Below are 20,000 nucleotides of genomic sequence, written 5' to 3'. Positions count from 1 at the left end.
AGGGAGGGAAAGAGCGGGGGAGTGAGTGTAGATGAGGAACATGAGAGAGGGGAGAGGGAGGGAGAGAAGTGCGTGGGAGAGAGAGAGAGAGAGAGGAGATAGAGAGAAAGAGGAGGGAGAGAAAAGGGAAGAGAGATGAGAGGAGGTGGAGAGAAGGAGAGAGATACTGAGGCTGTGTGACATGCCGGGGGCCCCAGTGTCAGTATGGCTACAGCCTTATCTGTCCTGCTATCAGGGGGCAGGAAACTCCAGGGGCCCATGGGCAGCCAGGCCCCTCTCCCTGTTACACTACCCCAACACCAGGGCCTACAGACCAGGCCCCTCTCCCTGTTACACTACCCCAACACCAGGCCCCTCTCCCTGTTACACTACCCCAACACCAGGCCCCTCTCCCTGTTACACTACCCCAACACCAGGCCCCTCTCCCTGTTACACTACCCCAACACCAGGGCCTACAGACCAGGCCCCTCTCCCTGTTACACTACCCCAACACCAGGGCCCCTCTCCCTGCTACACTACCCCAACACCAGGGCCCCTCTCCCTGTTACACTACCCCAACACCAGGGCCTACAGACCAGGCCCCTCTCCCTGTTACACTACCCCTCAGAATCATTGGCACCATTGGTAAATATTAGCAATAAATGCAAGACAAAATAATGCAATTTATTGTTTATGAAATGTTTTCTACGCTCAGCAATATATATATATATTATATTATAATTGTATTGTGATACCATTGCTCAGAGAAAAAAAAAAAATCTTTAACACAAAATCATTTTTTACTCAAACAGATTATTGGCCCCCGTTTTAGTTCTTGGTGCACCCTCGTTGCCAAGACAACGGAACAGTGTGTTCTCCTGTAATACTTGATGAGATGGAAGAACACACAGCCAGGGATCTGAGACCGTTCCTCCTCCAGGTCCTGGGTGGACCCTCCTCCTCAGCTCACCCCACCAGGGTTCAGGTCAGAGCTTCAGTCTGTGGTCAGTGAGCCATGTTTGTGTAGATGTGGAGGTACATGTGCTCTGGATGATCGCTGTCCTGATGGAAGATCCAACCAGGACCCAGTTTCAGCCAGATGTTGATCTAAAATGTCCTGGTTGGTGATCCATGATGTATTCTAACATGGTTCCCAGAGCTGCTGGTATGAAAACCACCACATCACAGATCCACCATCATACATGAGGTTATTTTCTGCATAATTCTCCCTCTTTTAACACCAAACCCACCTGGGGTGTTAGTTTCTTTTTATATCCTCACTTTACTTCAATTAGATTTTGTTGAGAATAAATACCTATTCTCTTTTTAAAAAATTCTCTGAGCAATCACATAAAACAGTATAATATTCTAATACAAAACATTTGATCAACTATTCACAAAGAGGATTTTATCGAGCATTTTTTTCTCATCTTACAGTAGCTACCAAGGGTGCCAATAATTCTGGAGGGCCATGTATGTGTGTGTGCGTGTGTGTGTGTGTGTGTGTGTGTGTGTGTGTGTGTGTGTGTGTGTGTGTGTGTGTGTGTGCGCATGTATGCGCATGTGTATGTGTCTTATGTCTCCTTGTGACCTACTAACTCATTACCATATTGATATCACAATAAAGCAGAACAGTTACAGGACACGTCATTGCAGAGGTACAGTAGGAACTCCTCCGGGTTGAATTTCAGCACACTCTGTCCTTCATGGCTCTCTCTCAGGCTCTCTACCCTCCCTCCCTCTCTCCCTGATCTCTCTCTCTCTCCCCCTCCCTCTCTCCCTGATCTCTCTCTCTCTCCCCCTCCCTCTCTCCCTGATCTCTCTCTCTCTCTCCCCCTCCCTCTCTCCCTGATCTCTCTTTCCCTCCCCCTCTCCCTGATCTCTCTCTCAGGCTCTCTACCCTCCCTCTCTCCCTGATCTCTCTCTCTCCCTCTCTCTCTCCCTGATCTCTCTCTCCCTCTCTCTGGTCTCTCTTTCCCTCCCTCTCTCTCCCCCTCCCTCTCTCCCTAGTCTCTCTTCCTACTCTCTCCCCTCCGTCTCTCCCCTCCCTCTTTCCCTCATCCCTCTCTCCCCCATGCCCTCCCTCTCTCTCTCTCTCTCTCTCTCTCAACCCTCCCTCCCTCCCTTGTGCTGGAGTTTCTCTCTCTCCATGGGAGACTATGACATCGGATCTGAAAGGTGATCCTGATACTGTGCTTCGGTGTGCCACGAAGCAGAACAGCAGACAGCTCACATCGACACACTCAGAGGTCTGCCACCAATCAGGCCGGCTCATCTTACTGGGAGCCGCCGCTGAGGGCCCTCATAAACCCCTCCTCCCAGCGCCGCATTCCTCCTCCCACCTCCCTCCTCCAGACCGACCACAGGCCTTCTGAAGCTACACCTCTTTGTTTTCATTGTAAAAGACTTATCTGATCTAAGCCCTGAAACGCACTACAAACAACTGCTCCACCTTGCACAAATCAGCTGGCTGACTGGGCTGGTGTGTGTGTGTGTGGGCGTGTGTGTGTGTGTGTGTGTGTGTGTGTGTGTGAGTGCGTGTGCGCGTGCGTGCGCATGTGTGTGCCGGTGTGCACCTGGGCAGGGTAGAGTGAGAATTCGGGTCATGCGCACGCTGGGTTTTCAGGTTTTCAGCTTTGAACCGAGGGGAGTGGTCCGGTAGATGGCCTGAAACACTATACCACCACCCCCCCCCCCCTACCCCCCTCCTCCTCCTCCTCCGCTAGAGGAGTTATCCAATCTGCTGAACGCTGGCCAGCGCGCTCCCCTGAGGTCCAGCAGCCCTGAACAGAGAGCTAGACTCCAGCTGCCAGCAACAAAAGACACTTTAACCTTCCCCTCCCACTCACTATCCTTTACAAGCAAATATTTATTGAGGAATATCCTTTTAAAGAGATTCAAAGTGATGGATAGTTTTTAATTTCAACACATCCCCGTCCATAAAACGAGCGGAGGCTGCAGCCGCTTAATGTCAACCCTGTCAGAACATGTCTCTACTGTCTCTGTCAGAACATCTCTATACTGTCCCTGTTAGAACATCTCTATACTGTCTCTGTTAGAACATCTCTATACTGTCTCTGTTAGAACATCTCTATACTGTCCCTGTTAGAACATCTCTATACTGTCTCTGTTAGAACATCTCTATACTGTCTCTGTTAGAACATGTCTCTACTGTCTCTGTCAGAACATCTCTATACTGTCCCTGTTAGAACATCTCTATACTGTCTCTGTTAGAACATCTCTATACTGTCCCTGTCAGAACATCTCTATACTGTCTCTGTTAGAACATCTCTATACTGTCTCTGTTAGAACATCTCTATACTGTCTCTGTTAGAACATCTCTACTGTCTCTGTTAGAACATCTCTATACTGTCTCTGTTAGAACATCTCTATACTGTCTCTGTTAGAACATCTCTATACTGTCCCTGTTAGAACATCTCTACTGTCCCTGTTAGAACATCTCTATACTGTCTCTGTTAGAACATCTCTATACTGTCTCTGTTAGAACATCTCTATACTGTCCCTGTTAGAACATGTCTCTACTGTCTCTGTTAGAACATCTCTATACTGTCCATGTTAGAACATCTCTATACTGTCTCTGTTAGAACATCTCTATACTGTCTCTGTTAGAACATCTCTATACTGTCTCTGTTAGAACATGTCTCTACTGTCTCTGTTAGAACATCTCTATACTGTCTCTGTTAGAACATCTCTATACTGTCTCTGTTAGAACATCTCTATACTGTCTCTGTTAGAACATCTCTACACTGTCTCTGTTAGAACATCTCTATACTGTCTCTGTTAGAACATGTCTCTACTGTCCCTGTTAGAACATCTATATACTGTCTGTTAGAACATCTCTATACTGTCTCTGTTAGAACATCTCTATACTATCTCTGTTAGAACATCTATATACTGTCTGTTAGAACATCTCTATACTGTCTCTGTTAGAACATCTCTATACTATCTCTGTTAGAACATCTCTATACTGTCTCTGTTAGAACATCTCTATACTGTCCCTGTTAGAACATCTCTATACTGTCTCTGTTAGAACATCTCTATACTGTCTCTGTTAGAACATCTCTATACTGTCTCTGTTAGAACATCTCTATACTGTCCCTGTTAGAACATCTCTATACTGTCCCTGTTAGAACATGTCTCTATACTATCTCTGTTAGAACATCTCTATACTGTCCCTGTTAGAACATCTCTACACTGTCTCTGTTAGAACATCTCTATACTGTCTCTGTTAGAACATCTCTATACTGTCTGTTAGAACATCTCTATACTGTCTCTGTTAGAACATCTCTATACTGTCTCTGTTAGAACATCTCTATACTGTCCCTGTTAGAACATCTCTATACTGTCTCTGTTAGAACATCTCTATACTGTCTCTGTTAGAACATCTCTATACTGTCCCTGTTAGAACATCTCTATACTGTCTCTGTGAGAACATCTCTACACTGTCTCTGTTAGAACATCTCGATACTGTCTCTGTTAGAACATCTCTATACTGTCTCTGTTAGAACATCTCTATACTGTCCCTGTTAGAACATCTCTATACTGTCCCTGTTAGAGCATCTCTATACTGTCCATGTTAGAACATCTCTATACTGTCTCTGTTAGAACATCTCTATACTGTCTCTGTTAGAACATCTCTATACTGTCCCTGTTAGAACATCTCTATACTGTCTCTGTTAGAACATCTCTATACTGTCCCTGTTAGAACATCTCTATACTGTCCCTGTTAGAACATCTCTATACTGTCCCTGTTAGAACATCTCTATACTGTCCATGTTAGAACATCTCTATACTGTCTCTGTTAGAACATCTCTATACTGTCTCTGTTAGAACATCTCTATACTGTCCCTGTTAGAACATCTCTATACTGTCCCTGTTAGAACATCTCTATACTGTCTCTGTTAGAACATCTCTATACTGTCTCTGTTAGAACATCTCTATACTGTCTCTGTTAGAACATCTCTATACTGTCCCTGTTAGAACATCTCTATACTGTCTCTGTTAGAACATGTCTCTACTGTCCCTGTTAGAACATCTCTATACTGTCTCTGTTAGAACATCTCTATACTGTCTCTGTTAGAACATCTCTATACTGTCTCTGTTAGAACATCTCTATACTGTCCCTGTTAGAACATCTCTACACTGTCCCTGTTAGAACATCTCTATACTGTCCCTGTTAGAACCTCTCTATACTCACTGTCCCTGTTAGAACCTCTCTATACTCACTGTCCCTATTAGAACATCTCTATACTGTCTCTGTTAGAACATGTCTCTACTGTCCCTGTTAGAACATCTCTATACTCTAGTGTGTGTGTGTGTGTGTGTGTGTGTGTGTGTGTGTGTGTGTGTGTGTGTGTGTGTGTGTGTGTGTGCGTGTGTGTGTGTTCTGTGCTTGTCAGGGTATATATGTGTCCCCTCAGCACATCTGGCTCTGGTTACAGCTCTTCTGACCTGTGTGTGGTTCTACTCCATCCAAGCACTCCTCAGCCTCACAGCCCCAGCCCCCGCCCCCAGCCCCCGGCCCCCGGCCTCCAACCCCAGCCCAGCCCAGCCCCAGCCTCCAGCCCAAGCCCCCTGCCCTGTCCCAGGGGACAGCAGGCTAATGAGTGACTGGTGTTGGGGTTCCCAGAGCCTGGGGCCCCCCTGGCCACCTGGGTGTCCTCTGCTGCACTGCTGTAGGTAAGAGACCCATTACTGCTGGCCGGCTGGGAATCTGCTCCTCAGCAGTCGGGACTCCGAGGAATGTTTGCGTTTGGGGCGTGGCCCGGGCCTGTAACGGCTCGGTCCAGACGCTTACGCCACCCCGGGGTCACAACTCTGACGAGCGCCTGGGCCACGCAGGGCGTTTCCTCCATGGCTACTGGCGGCTCTCACAGACAGCCTCAGGCTGTGGACTGGGCCTGGGAGAGGAGAGCAGCTTGGTCCTCTCGTCCACCCAGAGCCGACCCACCCCCCCCCCCCTCGTTCCTGCTCAATCCCAGTGCTGGGCGGCGATGGGGTCGTCACCACAGGTCGAGGGGGGGGGTGGGGCTGAAAACCATTAGCAGCACTCAAATCTCTGGAGGCTTCGACTTCCAAGCCCCGACTCTGGCTCCAGCTCCCTGGCTGCTCAGAGACACTCAGATGAACGGCGTTAGTGCGTTATGCTTGGCCTCGGTCTCAGCTTCTCCCTCCGAGACGCGGGTACACCACCCATCTTCCCACAGACCCAACACCAACCAACAGACCGGAATATTCTGTTGGCTCAGCGCATCTGTGCCATCGTAGAAACAAACAAACGCTGTGGTTATTATGGGTTATTATAGTGGATGGTATTTGCTTACAGGGCTTATGGAGTTTAACTGCTATTGAGGCTTTTATGGAGATCGATGGACTGAGAGGGGTTGATTTGTGTTTCGATGGAGTAACATCCTGGATACATCTTTAACTTTCAGACCGCTCCTCGCCCTTCCCTTTCATCTTCCATTCTCTCTCTCTCTCTCTCTGTCTCTCTCTCTTTCGGTCTCTCTCATCTCTCTCTCTCCCTCTCTGTCTCCCTCTCTTTCGGTCTCTCTCATCTCTCTCCCTCTCTCTCTCTCCCTCTCTCTCTCTCATCCCCGGCTCACTGGGACTCCATCTCTGCTCTTCATTACTTTCCATGGAAAGTAGCCTGCCGACCGGAAACAGAGTGGGGGATGGGAGGATGGAGGGAGGGAGGGAGGGAGGGAGGGAGGGAGGGAGGGAGGGAGGGAGGGAGGGAGGGAGGGAGGGAGGGAGGGAGGGAGGGAGGGAGGGAGGGAGGGAAAGGGGGAACTGGAAACTGTTCGTTCATTACAGGCGGCAACACAAAAGACCAGAAGAAGACAGCGCAGAGGAACCCGCCGAGAGATGAGAGGCATTCCTCCCTCCCTCCCTCCCTCCCTCCCTCCGCAGAGGACAGAGCGTACGCCTCTGCCAGATCAGACAGAGCGGGCCGTGTTTGCGGAGAGATATCGTCGCTGCGGCACTTCTAAAAGCCGCGGCGTCTCTAAAGCGGCGTCCTGCGCCCGTCATAGCGTTGCACGCTCCGTTAGAGCCGCCGGATCTCATTGGCTAAAGTGGGCCAGAGCAGAGTCCAGCACACAGACGCTCGCCTGTTAAAGATTGATACGGCTGTTGCACAAGTGTGCCACAGCTTACAAAACCCTGGAACCCCTGCGTGCAATATTTACTAGAGGGAATCTATAGCCAGCATGTGTGCAGCTGCACTTTACAGCTCAGGAGCTGGAGGGACGTGTGGAGCATTCCAGTCCATCAAACAGGAAGTGATGGGGTTGGGAAACATGGCCACAGAGCAGGACCCAGGTTGCCAGAGGACAGGCAGGCTAGCGGAGTGGTGTGTGTGTGTGTGTGTGTGTGTGTGTGTGTGTGTGTGTGTGTGTGTGTTGTTGAGAGAGGTTGAATCAGGGCAGATGGTCACTCTGGGGACTGTGTGTGGTTGTAAGTGTTGGGGAGGAGGCGTTGGGAGGACTGGTGTTGGGCTGAGGAGAGGAAGCACCTGTGTGTGGTTGTAAGTGTTGGGACGGGGCGTTGGGAGGACTGGTGTTGGGCTGAAGAGAGGAAGCACCTGTGTGTGGTTGTAAGTGTTGGGGCGAGGCGTTGGGAGGAGTGGTGTTGGGCTGAGGAGAGGAAGCACCTGTGTGTGGTTGTAAGTGTTGGGGCGAGGCGTTGGGAGGACTGGTGTTGGGCTGAGGAGAGGAAGCACCTGTGTGTGGTTGTAAGTGTTGGGACGAGGCGTTGGGAGGACTGGTGTTGGGCTGAGGAGAGGAAGCACCTGTGTGTGGTTGTAAGTGTTGGGGACGGGGCGTTGGGAGGACTGGTGTTGGGCTGAGGAGAGGAAGCACCTGTGTGTGGTTGTAAGTGTGGGGACGAGGCGTTGGGAGGACTGGTGTTGGGCTGAGGGGAGGAAGCACCTGTGTGTGGTTGTAAGTGTTGGGGACGGGGCGTTGGGAGGACTGGTGTTGGGCTGAGGAGAGGAAGCACCTGTGTGTGGTTGTAAGTGTGGGGACGAGGCGTTGGGAGGACTGGTGTTGGGCTGAGGGGAGGAAGCACCTGTGTGTGGTTGTAAGTGTTGGGGACGGGGCGTTGGGAGGACTGGTGTTGGGCTGAGGAGAGGAAGCACCTGTGTGTGGTTGTAAGTGTTGGGGAGGAGGCGTTGGGAGGACTGGTGTTGGGCTGAGGAGAGGAAGCACCTGTGTGGCGGTGGGAGGGTCCTGGGGAGCGGTCTCTCCACAGGCTCGGCGCGACTCCTCGTCAAATGTCGCCTCTCGGCCAATCACCTGCTCTCAGATGGCCGTCTAGCCAATCGCCAATAACCCGTCATTGCCTCACAGCCAATTGCCTCAGCTCCCTGAGGGCCAATTACAGGCTCCGTACTTCAGCCTCGCTCCTATTCAGCTCTGAGGCTCCTCTGGTTCACATTAGCGCTGCTGCGGCCGGAGCTGCATTTCTGGCGGCCAGAGAAGCATCAGAGTTAAACAAAGGGGCCAGAGATGATTTACGAGCGGCCAGGCCGGCCAGAGCACGGTGGCTAGCAGCTAGCGCTGACTGGAGGGGTTGGAAACATTTAAAGAAAACAGTTCCCATGAACACAGGATTATATTTATAGCATTTCTCAAGATTTCCCTCTGTCCGATTTGAGACATGGGAATCTTTCGCAGTCATTCATCAAAACTAACGTTGGCCAGAGTAGAGCAACCATGTGTATGTCCGTGTGTGTGTGTGCGTGTGTATCGATTCGGCAGTACACGAAGCTGTTTTTGTGTGCATGGGCAAGTGTTCAGTGATGGTCTCCCCAGCAGACCAGTGATTTAGAGGAGGTGCAGAGTGTTCTGGCTCTGAGCTATGGAGCTCCATGGCCAGCGCTGGCACAGCTAGAACCTGCACTCTCCTCCGCGCAGCCAAGCTAACAGGGATCACCTACTTCAGATAGAACAAACAAGAGGAAACATTTTTGCATTGTTTTGCACTAGTAAGTAGCCTATCTAGCTCATCCACACACAAACACAGGGTCAGAAGATGTGAGGCTGGGGCTGGAGCCCTGAGGCTGGGGTTAGGGTTGGTGCGGGGGCTGTGTCTGGTGTGCTGTGGTGCCAGCCAGTAGAGTGAGGTTACTGCTCTCAACATAACAGCCTCTTACAGACGCCGGCCTGGAGACGGGGAGATGGGCTGGAGGCTCTTCAGAGACGAGAAGAGACGACCTTCACTAAGAACGCTAACCCCACGGCAATCACTTACACTGGTTAGTCAGATCCACGCACACACACGCACACACGCACAGCCATTAGTGACAAAACCTCCGCTTTCAGAAGCAAAGAACTGGTACACTGTGAAACAGGAAATTCCTTTGAAGTGCAAATGTAGAAAACATTAAGAAGTTTCTATATTAATAAGCTACATCCTGCCACATCTGGCAATAAATAATCAAAGGAACCTGTCAATGAAGCAAATAAGGCTGCACATGTTAACAGCTCAGAAATATGTGGAGCTTCATCTCTAGAGTGAAAACAGCTCCGACCAGTTCCAAACCTGCTCCAAATTCCACACAATTATCCACATGGTGGCAAGGAAAAGACAGGGACATTCCTCAGAGCAAACCCACTCCTGGATCTCCTGAACATCCCTGTCGGAGAGATCCCGGCTCCTCGCGTCTCTACTGGCCATAAGCCCAATCACTGTGACGTCGGCCATGTTGTAAAAGGGAGGTTAAGACTCAATCCCACCATGATGACAGTCATTTAACGTTGGATAGATGTCTTTAATCTGGACTGAGAGAGAGATAAACAGAGAGAGAGAGAGAGAGAGAGAGAGAGAGAGAGAGAGAGAGAGAAGAGAGAGGAGAGAGAGAGAGAGAGACTTGAGGAATGGTGCCATTATAACAGAGGCAGTAAACTACATCAGACAAGGGGCGTCCTAAAAATAGCTCAAACTACTCCAGAGAGGAGGCAGGTTTAATACAGAGGCTGGGAGCCTCGTCAACAATATCCCACTCTTCATGAGCTCCCAGCACGAGGGGGAGAGGAGGAGGGAGGAGACAGGAGAGGAGAGGAGAGGAGAGGAGAGGAGAGGAGAGGAGAGGAGAGGAGAGGAGAGGAGAGGAGAGGAGAGGAGAGGAGAGGAGAGGAGAGGAGAGGAGAGGAGAGGAGAGGAGAGGGGCAAGGCTAGGAGAGGAGAGGAGAGGAGAAGAGAGGAGGAGAGGAGATCCCGTGTCAGACAACAGCACTAACAGAAAACCCTGATGAGAAAACAGCCGGCCATAACAGCATTCTCAGTGGTTTAGAATGCAACAGAGAATGAGTTGCCCGCCTCGACCACCCTCTAGCTAATCCACTTCTCAGAGTTTACAGGTGTTGTAGACTCATTACTCCAGCCTGGGTCCACTGTTCCAGAGGTGGGGGAGTGGAAGGACAAACAAGAGGCTTGTAAAACCTTCCCAGCTGCAACCCTCCCTCCTCTGGTCCTCAATGCAACACATGCAAACCAGCATGCAAATACACACCAGCCAGTACACTATACACACCAGCCAGTACACTATACACACCAGCCAGTACACTATACACACCAGCCAGTACACTATACACACCAGTACATTATACACACTAGCCCGTACACTATAAACACCAACCAGTACACTATACACACCAGCCAGTACACTATACACACCAGCCAGTACACTATACACACCAGCCAGTACACTATAAACACCAACCAGTACACTATACACACCAGCCAGTACATTATACACACTAGCCAGTACACTATACACACCAGTACACTATACACACCAGCCAGTACACTATACACACCAGCCAGTACACTATACACACCAGACAGTACACTATACACACCAGTACACTATACACACCAGCCAGTACACTATACACACCAGACAGTACACTATACACACCAGCCAGTACACTATACACACCAGCCAGTACACTATACACACCAGCCCGTACACTATACACACCAGCCCGTACACTATACACACCAGTACACTATACACACCAGCCAGTACACTACACACACCAGCCAGTACACTATACACACCAGCCAGTACACTATACACACCAGCCAGTACACTACACACACCAGCCAGTACACTATAAACACCAGTACACTATACACACCAGCCAGTACACTATACACACCAGCCAGTACACTATACACACCAGCCCGTACACTATACACACCAGTACACTATACACACCAGCCAGTACACTATACACACCAGCCAGTACACTATACACACCAGCCAGTACACTATACACACCAGTACACTATACACACCAGACAGTACACTATACACACCAGTACACTATACACACCAGACAGTACACTATACACACCAGTACATTATACACACTAGCCAGTACACTATACACACCAGCCAGTACACTATACACACCAGCCAGTACACTATACACACCAGTACACTATACACACCAGACAGTACACTATACACACCAGCCAGTACACTATACACACCAGTACACTATACACACCAGACAGTACACTATACACACCAGCCAGTACACTATACACACCAGCCAGTACACTATACACACCAGTACACTATACACACCAGACAGTACACACCAGCCCAGCCAACACACTTGCATGAAAATGCACACCAGGCGACACAAACTAGCATGAAAACGCACACTAGCCACACACTAGCATGAAACACACACGCACACACACACACTCAACACCTTCTCATTTTTACAGCATTCATAATTGACATAAAATTATTTTACACACACACAAAGACAACACACCACTGATCATCCCCTAAGCTGATGCAGGCTCCCAGCAGGGCCCTGCATCGCCATGCCTGCCAGACAGAGCTGGCTGATGACACACAGCTGCAATGACGCTCCACGCCTCCACACTAATCAGGAAGATAATCGTTCAATACAGAAAGCTCCTCTTCATCACGGTTTGATGTAGGCTACTTACACCCCTCATGTCATTCCAGAGTCCCCGCGGGGGGTCAGATATTGCGCACACATAACGTTGTGCTGGATGACCAGATGTGACCGTTCCCTGTAGTTTCCTCGGAGAGCTTCGCCCATGGCGCCCGATGACAGCCGTCCCTGCAGCTGGGCGTCCTGGAATGATCTCCTGATCAGCTAGAGCCACACTGAGCTCCAAGCCATCCAGCACCTGAAGGCTATGTAATGTACTGTACGCTATACTGTCTCACTATATCTAGTACATAACAATACATGGGGCGGCTGTAGCTCAGTTGGTAGAGCGGGTCGTTCAGTGATCGAAGGGTCAGTGGTTCGAATCCCAGCTCCGACTGTCCACATGTCGAAGTGTCCTTGAGCAAGACACCTAACCCCAAATTGCTCCCAATGAGCAGGTTAGCACCTTGCATGGCAGCTACCGCCATTGGTGTGTGAATGTGTGTGTGAATGGGTGAATGAGAGGCCATTGTAAAGCGCTTTGGGTGCCGCTAAGGTGGAAAAGCGCTATATAAGTGTAGTCCATTTACCATTTACCATTTACATGCAAATGACAATATATCTCACGCCCGGGATTATTTATTATAGCTATGGACATAACACAGCCATGCCCCCCTGGTTATTCATGTACATAATCCATCCATACCAGTATCTTATCTTTATACTGTATAGATTGAGCACATCTCAACATGTCACTGTGACTGTACACTGTACGTTACATGTGATTAAATAAAGAATGTGAATCTGGATGTGAGGAGGAGCCGGGAGGCCTCCAGAGCAGAGAGGCGCGGAGCCCCGCCCAGAAAAAACCAGGACACGCCATCACACCACCTCAGGAGAGTTCCCCACCCCCGTCCCCCTCGCTGCCCCCCTACCAGCCCATCCTCATAAATCTAATCACTGCTCCCCTCGTTACCCTACTTAAACCCTCTCATCTATTACATCACACATCATTCAGCAGCAGAGCGGCTGTTCAGAGCCTCCCTCCCCCTCTCTGTCCCCCTCTCTCTCTGTCCCCCTCTCTCTCACCTTCCCTCCCTCTCTCTGTCCCCCTCTCTCCCTCTCTCTCTCTCTCTCTCTCTCTATCCCCCTCCCTCTCTCTATCCCTCCCTCTATCCCTCCCTCTCTCTGTCCCTCCCTCTCTCTGTCCTCCTCCCTCTATCCCTCCCTCTATCCCTCCCTCTCTCTCCCCCTGTCGCTCCCTCTCTCGCCCTCTCTCGGGGGTGTAGGGATGAATGGATGAATGAATAACTGTCCTGTTTTATGGATGTCTCTATAAAGAGTGTCAAAAGCCTCTCCCTCTCTCCCGCTTTCGTTGGCCCTGACTCCTTTCCTTAATGGGAACCTTTAATGAGTGTGATTTAAGTGTGTTTGTGTGTGTGTGTGTGTGTGTGGCTGGGGGGGCTGCACATGTTGCTTCAACAGCCTATCAAGCCGTCAACCTTGCCTGATGGACACAGTGGCCCTGACCTCTGACCTGATGCAGCTGCAGCAGCTGCTCAACGTCAGCCAGACAATCCGGTCACAGGCCTGATGTCATCTCGCAGGGCTAATGTCATCCCCCAGGGCTATCCCAGGTGCCAGGTTTGAGGTTTGGCCAGCGTCACCAAGTGACCGCCAGAGAGAGGAAGGTAGGCAGCGCAGCCTACGTGGCGTTTCTACCGGGAATGCGGTAGAATGAGCTCAGCCTACGCAGACATGACAAAGCTGTTTCCTGGTGACGTGTCGCACGGCTTGAATGGCTTGAATGTGCGCAGCAACTTGCTGGGATCTCATTGTGCAAATTAAATACTTAATCCATCATCATTCAATTCAGCAGATCAGAAATAGCGGGCTTCATATAACACTCTTCTAATAATGTGTTACTCAGCAAAGAGAAGCAATGAGCACAGAGGGATGTACCTGAACCAGCAGCTCAGCCTCATGAACAAGCAGTGCAGCGTGAGGAGAAAGTCAGAAAAGCACTCGCTGTAAAAAGCCTGGTGGGAAATCAAAGTGCAATGTAAATGTCTGATACGACTCCAGTGGCACAGCTGCTGACAGAGGAGGAGGCCGTACGAAATGTTTTCTACCCCGGTCTCCGGGCTCTCGGAGGAGACGGCAGCCTAGCTGAGGGGCTGTCAGCGTGTCCCTGCCCCGTCACTGTGGGTCTGAGGCTTGGCCGAGGTGGAACCACGGTCTTACAAACCAGCCCAAAATCCTTCTCTACTCCATCCATCTTGTCAGCACCAGCAGAGCTGCAGCTTGTTTACTTTCTGAGTGGGCGAAACCTCCCGGTCTCTCAGGCCTGCACACAGCTCCAGGGTTCCTGGACATAGAACCCTCCCGGTCTCTCAGGCCTGCACACATCTCCAGGGTTCCTGGACATAGAAACCTCCCAGTCTCTCAGGCATGCACACAGCTCCAGGGTTCCTGGACATAGAACCCTCCCGGTCTCTCAGGCCTGCACACATCTCCAGGGTTCCTGGACATAGAAACCTCCCAGTCTCTCAGGCATGCACACAGCTCCAGGGTTCCTGGACATAGAACCCTCCCGGTGTCTCAGGCCTACACACTTCTCCAGGGTTCCTGGACATAGAACCCTCCCAGTCTCTCAGGCCTGCACACAGCTTCAGGGTTCCTGGACATAGAACCCTCCCGGTCTCTCAGGCCTGCACACAGCTCCGGGGTTCCTGGACATAGAACCCTCCCAGTCTCTCAGGCCTGCACACAGCTTCAGGGTTCCTGGACATAGAACCCTCTCGGTCTCTCAGGCCTGCACACAGCTCCAGGGTTCCTGGACATAGAACCCTCCCAGTCTCTCAGGCCTGCACACAGCTTCAGGGTTCCTGGACATAGAACCCTCCCGGTCTCTCAGGCCTGCACACAGCTCCAGGGTTCCTGGACATAGAACCCTCCCGGTCTCTCAGGCCTGCACACATCTCCAGGGTTCCTGGACACAGCTAGTGAGTAAGTGTCCCGTCTGTCTGGAACACAGTTGCAGACTTACTAGGATATCACAAGACACACAGGACAAAAGGTGATGCCGCACACTCAAACTTCTTCAACGCAAAAATAGTAACTTTATTGACTTGTTTTAAAAAAAGACCAACGTTTCGGCACGTAAGTTAGAGTATGTGGCATCACCTTTTGTCCTATGTGTACTGCCGCTGCCAGCACCACAAGACAGTGTGTCCTCTCCTTCACTTGTGAGCCAGGGATCACTCATTAGGATGCACTGGTGACCGCTAAGACATGCGGCCTCCAGATAGTGAAACCTCTGTGCTCTAGAGAGCTCAGCCAAGAGCAGCAAGTCTCCATGAGAGGGAGGGGGGGGGGGGGCACGGTGGGGGCGGAGGGGGGGCACCCCTCATGGGGGAGAAGGCCCAGTCAGTGTGGAGATGCCTGGCCTCCCATCCAGGAGGCGTTATAGGGCCTTCAAAGCCTGCACCTCCAGGCTGAGAAACAGCTTCTTTCCTAGAGCTGCCATGGAGCTGAACAAACACTCCCCTCTCGCCCTCTATCACCCTATGGGACTTAGAACTCGGACTGAACTGAATATTGATGGGAGAAATATGGGACTGTGCAATTTTCTGTGTGCTCTTATATATGCTCTTATGTTAGTCTATGTGTGTGTGTGTGTGTGTGTGTCTATGTGTGTGTGTGTGTGTGTGGCTGTGAGTATTGTTTTAGAGGAAGCTCTTACGACATTTCGTTATACAATAATAATGACAATAATTATTGTACATTATAATAATGTATAATGACAATAAAGCTTTCAATTCAATTCAATTATTCAATTATAGGCTGGGTCTCTTATAATGGCCGGGGGCACGGTCAACACGGACAAATACAGGCCGGGTCCCTATACAGACCGGCTCCCTATACAGACCTGGTCCCTATACAGGCCTGGTCCCTATACAGGCCGGGTCCCTATACAGGCCGGCTCCCTATACAGGCCGGCTCCCTATACAGGCCTGGTCCCTATACAGACCTGGTCCCTATACAGGCCGGGTCCCTATACAGGCCGGCTCCCTATACAGGCCGGCTCCCTATACAGACCTGGTCCCTATACAGGCCTGGTCCCTATACAGGCCGGGTCCCTATACAGGCCGGCTCCCTATACAGGCCGGCTCCCTATACAGGCCGGCTCCCTATACAGACCTGGTCCCTATACAGACCTGGTCCCTATACAGGCCGGCTCCCTATACAGGCCTGGTCCCTATACAGGCCTGGTCCCTATACAGGCCTGGTCCCTATACAGGCCGGGTCCCTATACAGGCCGGGTCCCTATACAGGCCGGGTCCCTCTACAGGCTGGGTCCCTATACAGACCTGGTCCCTATACAGGCCGGGTCCCTATACAGGCTGGGTCCCTATACAGACCTGGTCCCTATACAGGCCGGGTCCCTATACAGGCCGGGTCCCTCTACAGACCTGCTCCCTATACAGACCTGCTCCCTATACAGGCCTGGTCCCTATACAGGCCGGGTCCCTATACAGGCCGGGTCCCTATACAGGCCGGGTCCCTATACAGGCCTGGTCCCTATACAGGCCTGGTCCCTATACAGGCCGGGTCCCTATACAGGCCGGGTCCCTATACAGGCCTGGTCCCTATACAGGCCGGGTCCCTATACAGGCCGGGTCCCTATACAGGCCGGGTCCCTATACAGGCCTGGTCCCTATACAGGCCTGGTCCCTATACAGGCCTGGTCCCTATACAGGCCTGGTCACAAAGGGGAAAAAAAGCTCTGGGCTTTAAGGTAGTTTTGGTTGCTAGGCACGTCGTTTGAGGCGGTAACAAACATGGCGCCGACCAGAAGAAAGTTTGACGTGAAATTGAAAGAGAGAGCTTAGCAGTATGCTGCAGAACCTTGGGGAGAGCAAGCTGGCACGGCTAGCTGGTGGTGGGCGGAAGAAAGTTAGCTTGGAGCTAGAAGCTAAACTTTCACACTGGATCTACTCAATGCGGGACAAACACAACCGAGTCTCGAGGAAAATGATAGAAAACAAAGCGAAGGAGATCTACGCTTCAGTAGTTGATGGGAGTGTGTGAATGTGAATGAATGGGCTGTGAATGTGATGTTATATAGTTAATAGGTAAACTGGCTGTTTCCATACCGGTAAGCCTCTTTGATTTGTTTTGTTGGATGACACAGGGCATATTTTTTGGTTTGTGCAATGTTTTTGCAATTAAAGTCCTGAAATTAAGGGATTATGTCCCTGAGAGTTTCATTTTAAGAAATAAAGGCCTGCCTCTAATATAGGCCTGCCTCCAATAAAGGCATGGGGCTCTCTGCAGCTCAGTAAATAAAGGCCCTGGCCACTATTAGAGGATTTACGGTAAGCCTTTGTTTTTGTGGCGTAATCGTAATCACAAAGTTAACGGCAGCATCCAGCAGGTTTCGGCTCATCAAGTCTTCATCGGGGTGTGAACCAACAACAGCTAGTCTCCTGCACCACATCCACATGTTTGCTATGAAGGTTACTTACTAACGACCGCACCGGCACGCGAGTGGGCCAGTCACGGGTCAGACTGGTAGGGCGCTCTGAATCTCTCAGGGGGCGCTGGGCTGTAAGGTACTCCGATATCTAAACAGAGGTTTCGAAGCTATAACAACAGCTAAACCTTCTTTGCATTCTTCCTTTCTCAGGTTCAAGACGTTTCTCGCCAACTATTCTGGGATGAAAAGGTTACTTGTCATGGTGCAGCGGCAACATCACATTGTGTGACATTGCGGACTAGCTCACTTTACTTCCCTTCAAAATTCACCGACACTGTGTAGTACTAGCCTGCATCTTCACAGTTTCCTGTTTCCATCTGGCCAGAGGATCTTTGGTATACTGCCCCCCACGTGCGGCAGCCATCCTGAGCATGAGTAGACTTTGAGTGATGTATATTTAAGCCTTTAGAGCCATCACCAAACACACAACACCTGACTAACTACAGAACAGATGGATTCTTGTTATCATCTGACCTTCTCATAGTCCGGGGAGCAAACTCCCCTGGATACCAGCATGACACACATTCTAGATAAATCATCTCAAAACATTTTCAACGGCCACTCCGTGCTTTCCTGCTACAGTGATTTCGTGGCACGGCTCACTTATGTGGGTTCTCTTTCCTCTGGAGGGATGAAGCAATCGCATCTGTCTAGTGAGTTGGCCGGAGAAATTGATTTTATTTTTTCATTTGCTGCCTGTGTTGAGTGTTTCGGTGCTTCATAAAGGCTCTATAAAATCTTTATAGGATAAATCAATATTATTCCTTAAGCGTCAATATAAAAGACAGAAACCTTTAGACAAAAATGAGGACAATGACTTAAGTAGTCATTCAAAGCATATCTCCATAAAATTCCTCAGAGTGATAAAACACCCATACAATTTACCATAAATGTAACAAGAAGAATCATCTGTTACACAAATGAATCCATCCTGTGAGAATGTGCAACATTAAAGGAGTAGTAAAGGGAAAATGCATGGTTAGCCCTGTTATAAGGTTACTAATGATCATATACAATGATTCAGATCAAAACGTTGACAAAACTAGCATTTTCGAGAAAGTTGATAATTGCTCTACCACCGTTTTGTTCATACAATGGATGTGGATGGGCATCTTGAAAAATCATTAAAAAACTTGTTACTCTCTCGATTTCAAAGACAAGAAACTCACCTAGGTGTTAGTTGGCGTTCTGGCATATAAATTGCCATAAAGGAAGATTCTAGTGAATCTGGAAAGGATTTTTAAAAATATTTAGCATCGAACTATTTAGTCGCAGCACATACGTGTGTAAACTTCCGCTTTAACCGATTCCGATATTGCGCAATGCCTTGATCTTGCGGTAGGCGACGTCCGCTAGCCGCAACAAAGAGACAGGCTCGTGCGAAGCATTTGTTTGGGATCTCAACAATGACATGCTATTGTGCCGTTGCCAATTGTGGCAAAATCCATTCATCTGTAACTTGTCATAGACTTCCCTACAATGATCCCGTAAGATTGAAGTTGTGGCTAGAATCTCTTTACTTGGAGGTAAACACACCCGTGGATATTCTTCGGGTCTTAGATCACCGTGTGCGCTTTGCATTTTGAGGACAAATGTTATAAGCCTAGGCTATTCTCAAAGAAATCTCCCAAAAGGGTCTTCCTCAAACGTGATGCTGTTCTGACTTTACATAGAGGAACGACAGAAAACGAACGAGTGGAAGAACTTGAGGTAAGTTCTTATTGCCAGCTGTGTGTGTGTGTGTGCGCCTGTGTGTGTGTGTGTTGAAGCATAATAATAATAATCCCTTTGCTAAGACTAACTTTAGAAAAATAGAACTGTAAGAAGTGGTCTTACAGCGTGAAATTATCAAAACTGTAGATTTATTCGCTCGGACATAAATACTAGTGGTAAAAGCAGGACTCACTTTCAACAGGCAAGGAGTCAGACTCATGGACCGAAAGGTTTGCCATGTCAGCTGTTAGCACAAACTTTCCTCTTCGGTGGGCATCTGTCGGCATTGTTTGCAAGCACACCACCAAACACCCGTGGTTCGTGGTATAGCGACAGCTTCATCGACCGTCTCTGGCTCTGCGGCTCGGCGAGCCTCCATCTCTTCCATTTGCTGTAGTTCCTCCTCACTATATTCAGGCTCGAAACGATAAGCTCTGACGTCAAAGTCTAATTCCTCGTGATCAAATTCATACTCTTCTAGATCAGCCATTTTGATAAGAGTTTTCTGAACTGTAGCCTAGGGCTTCCTTGTCTGTGAGCGAAAGAGTAGCGTGAGCAGTGAGCAAACTAGCTAGCCTAGCTAACATAAACAATAGCTTCCGTAAGTAGTTCCTCTTCCTGAATCCCCTCTGCGGATTGATCTACACATCTACAACGGTTGCGTCAATACAAGTCAATGGATTTCATAAAATGATCAATAAAACCCTACAGGATTCATACTTTGCGGCGAATTTGATGTCAGAACACCAACGGACACCAATTACCCCCTCGGTGAGCTTCTTGTCTTTGAAATCGAGAGTTTAACATGTTTTTGA

General features: G+C 49.6%; 1 protein-coding gene across 5 annotated transcripts in view; it reads right to left on the bottom strand.

Moving 5' to 3' along the window:
• LOC311308293 (furin-1-like) overlaps positions 1-20,000 on the bottom strand; it is a 120,449-nt gene that overhangs the window by 91,677 nt on the left and 8,772 nt on the right. The gene's annotated exons all lie outside the window — the stretch shown is intronic.

Source organism: Borostomias antarcticus, assembly GCF_949987555.1.
Source record: "Borostomias antarcticus genome assembly, chromosome: 4".
NCBI lineage: Eukaryota > Metazoa > Chordata > Actinopteri > Stomiiformes > Stomiidae > Borostomias > Borostomias antarcticus.
The sequence above is the reverse complement of the archived record's forward strand: the minus strand, read 5'-3'. Positions and strand labels throughout refer to the sequence as shown.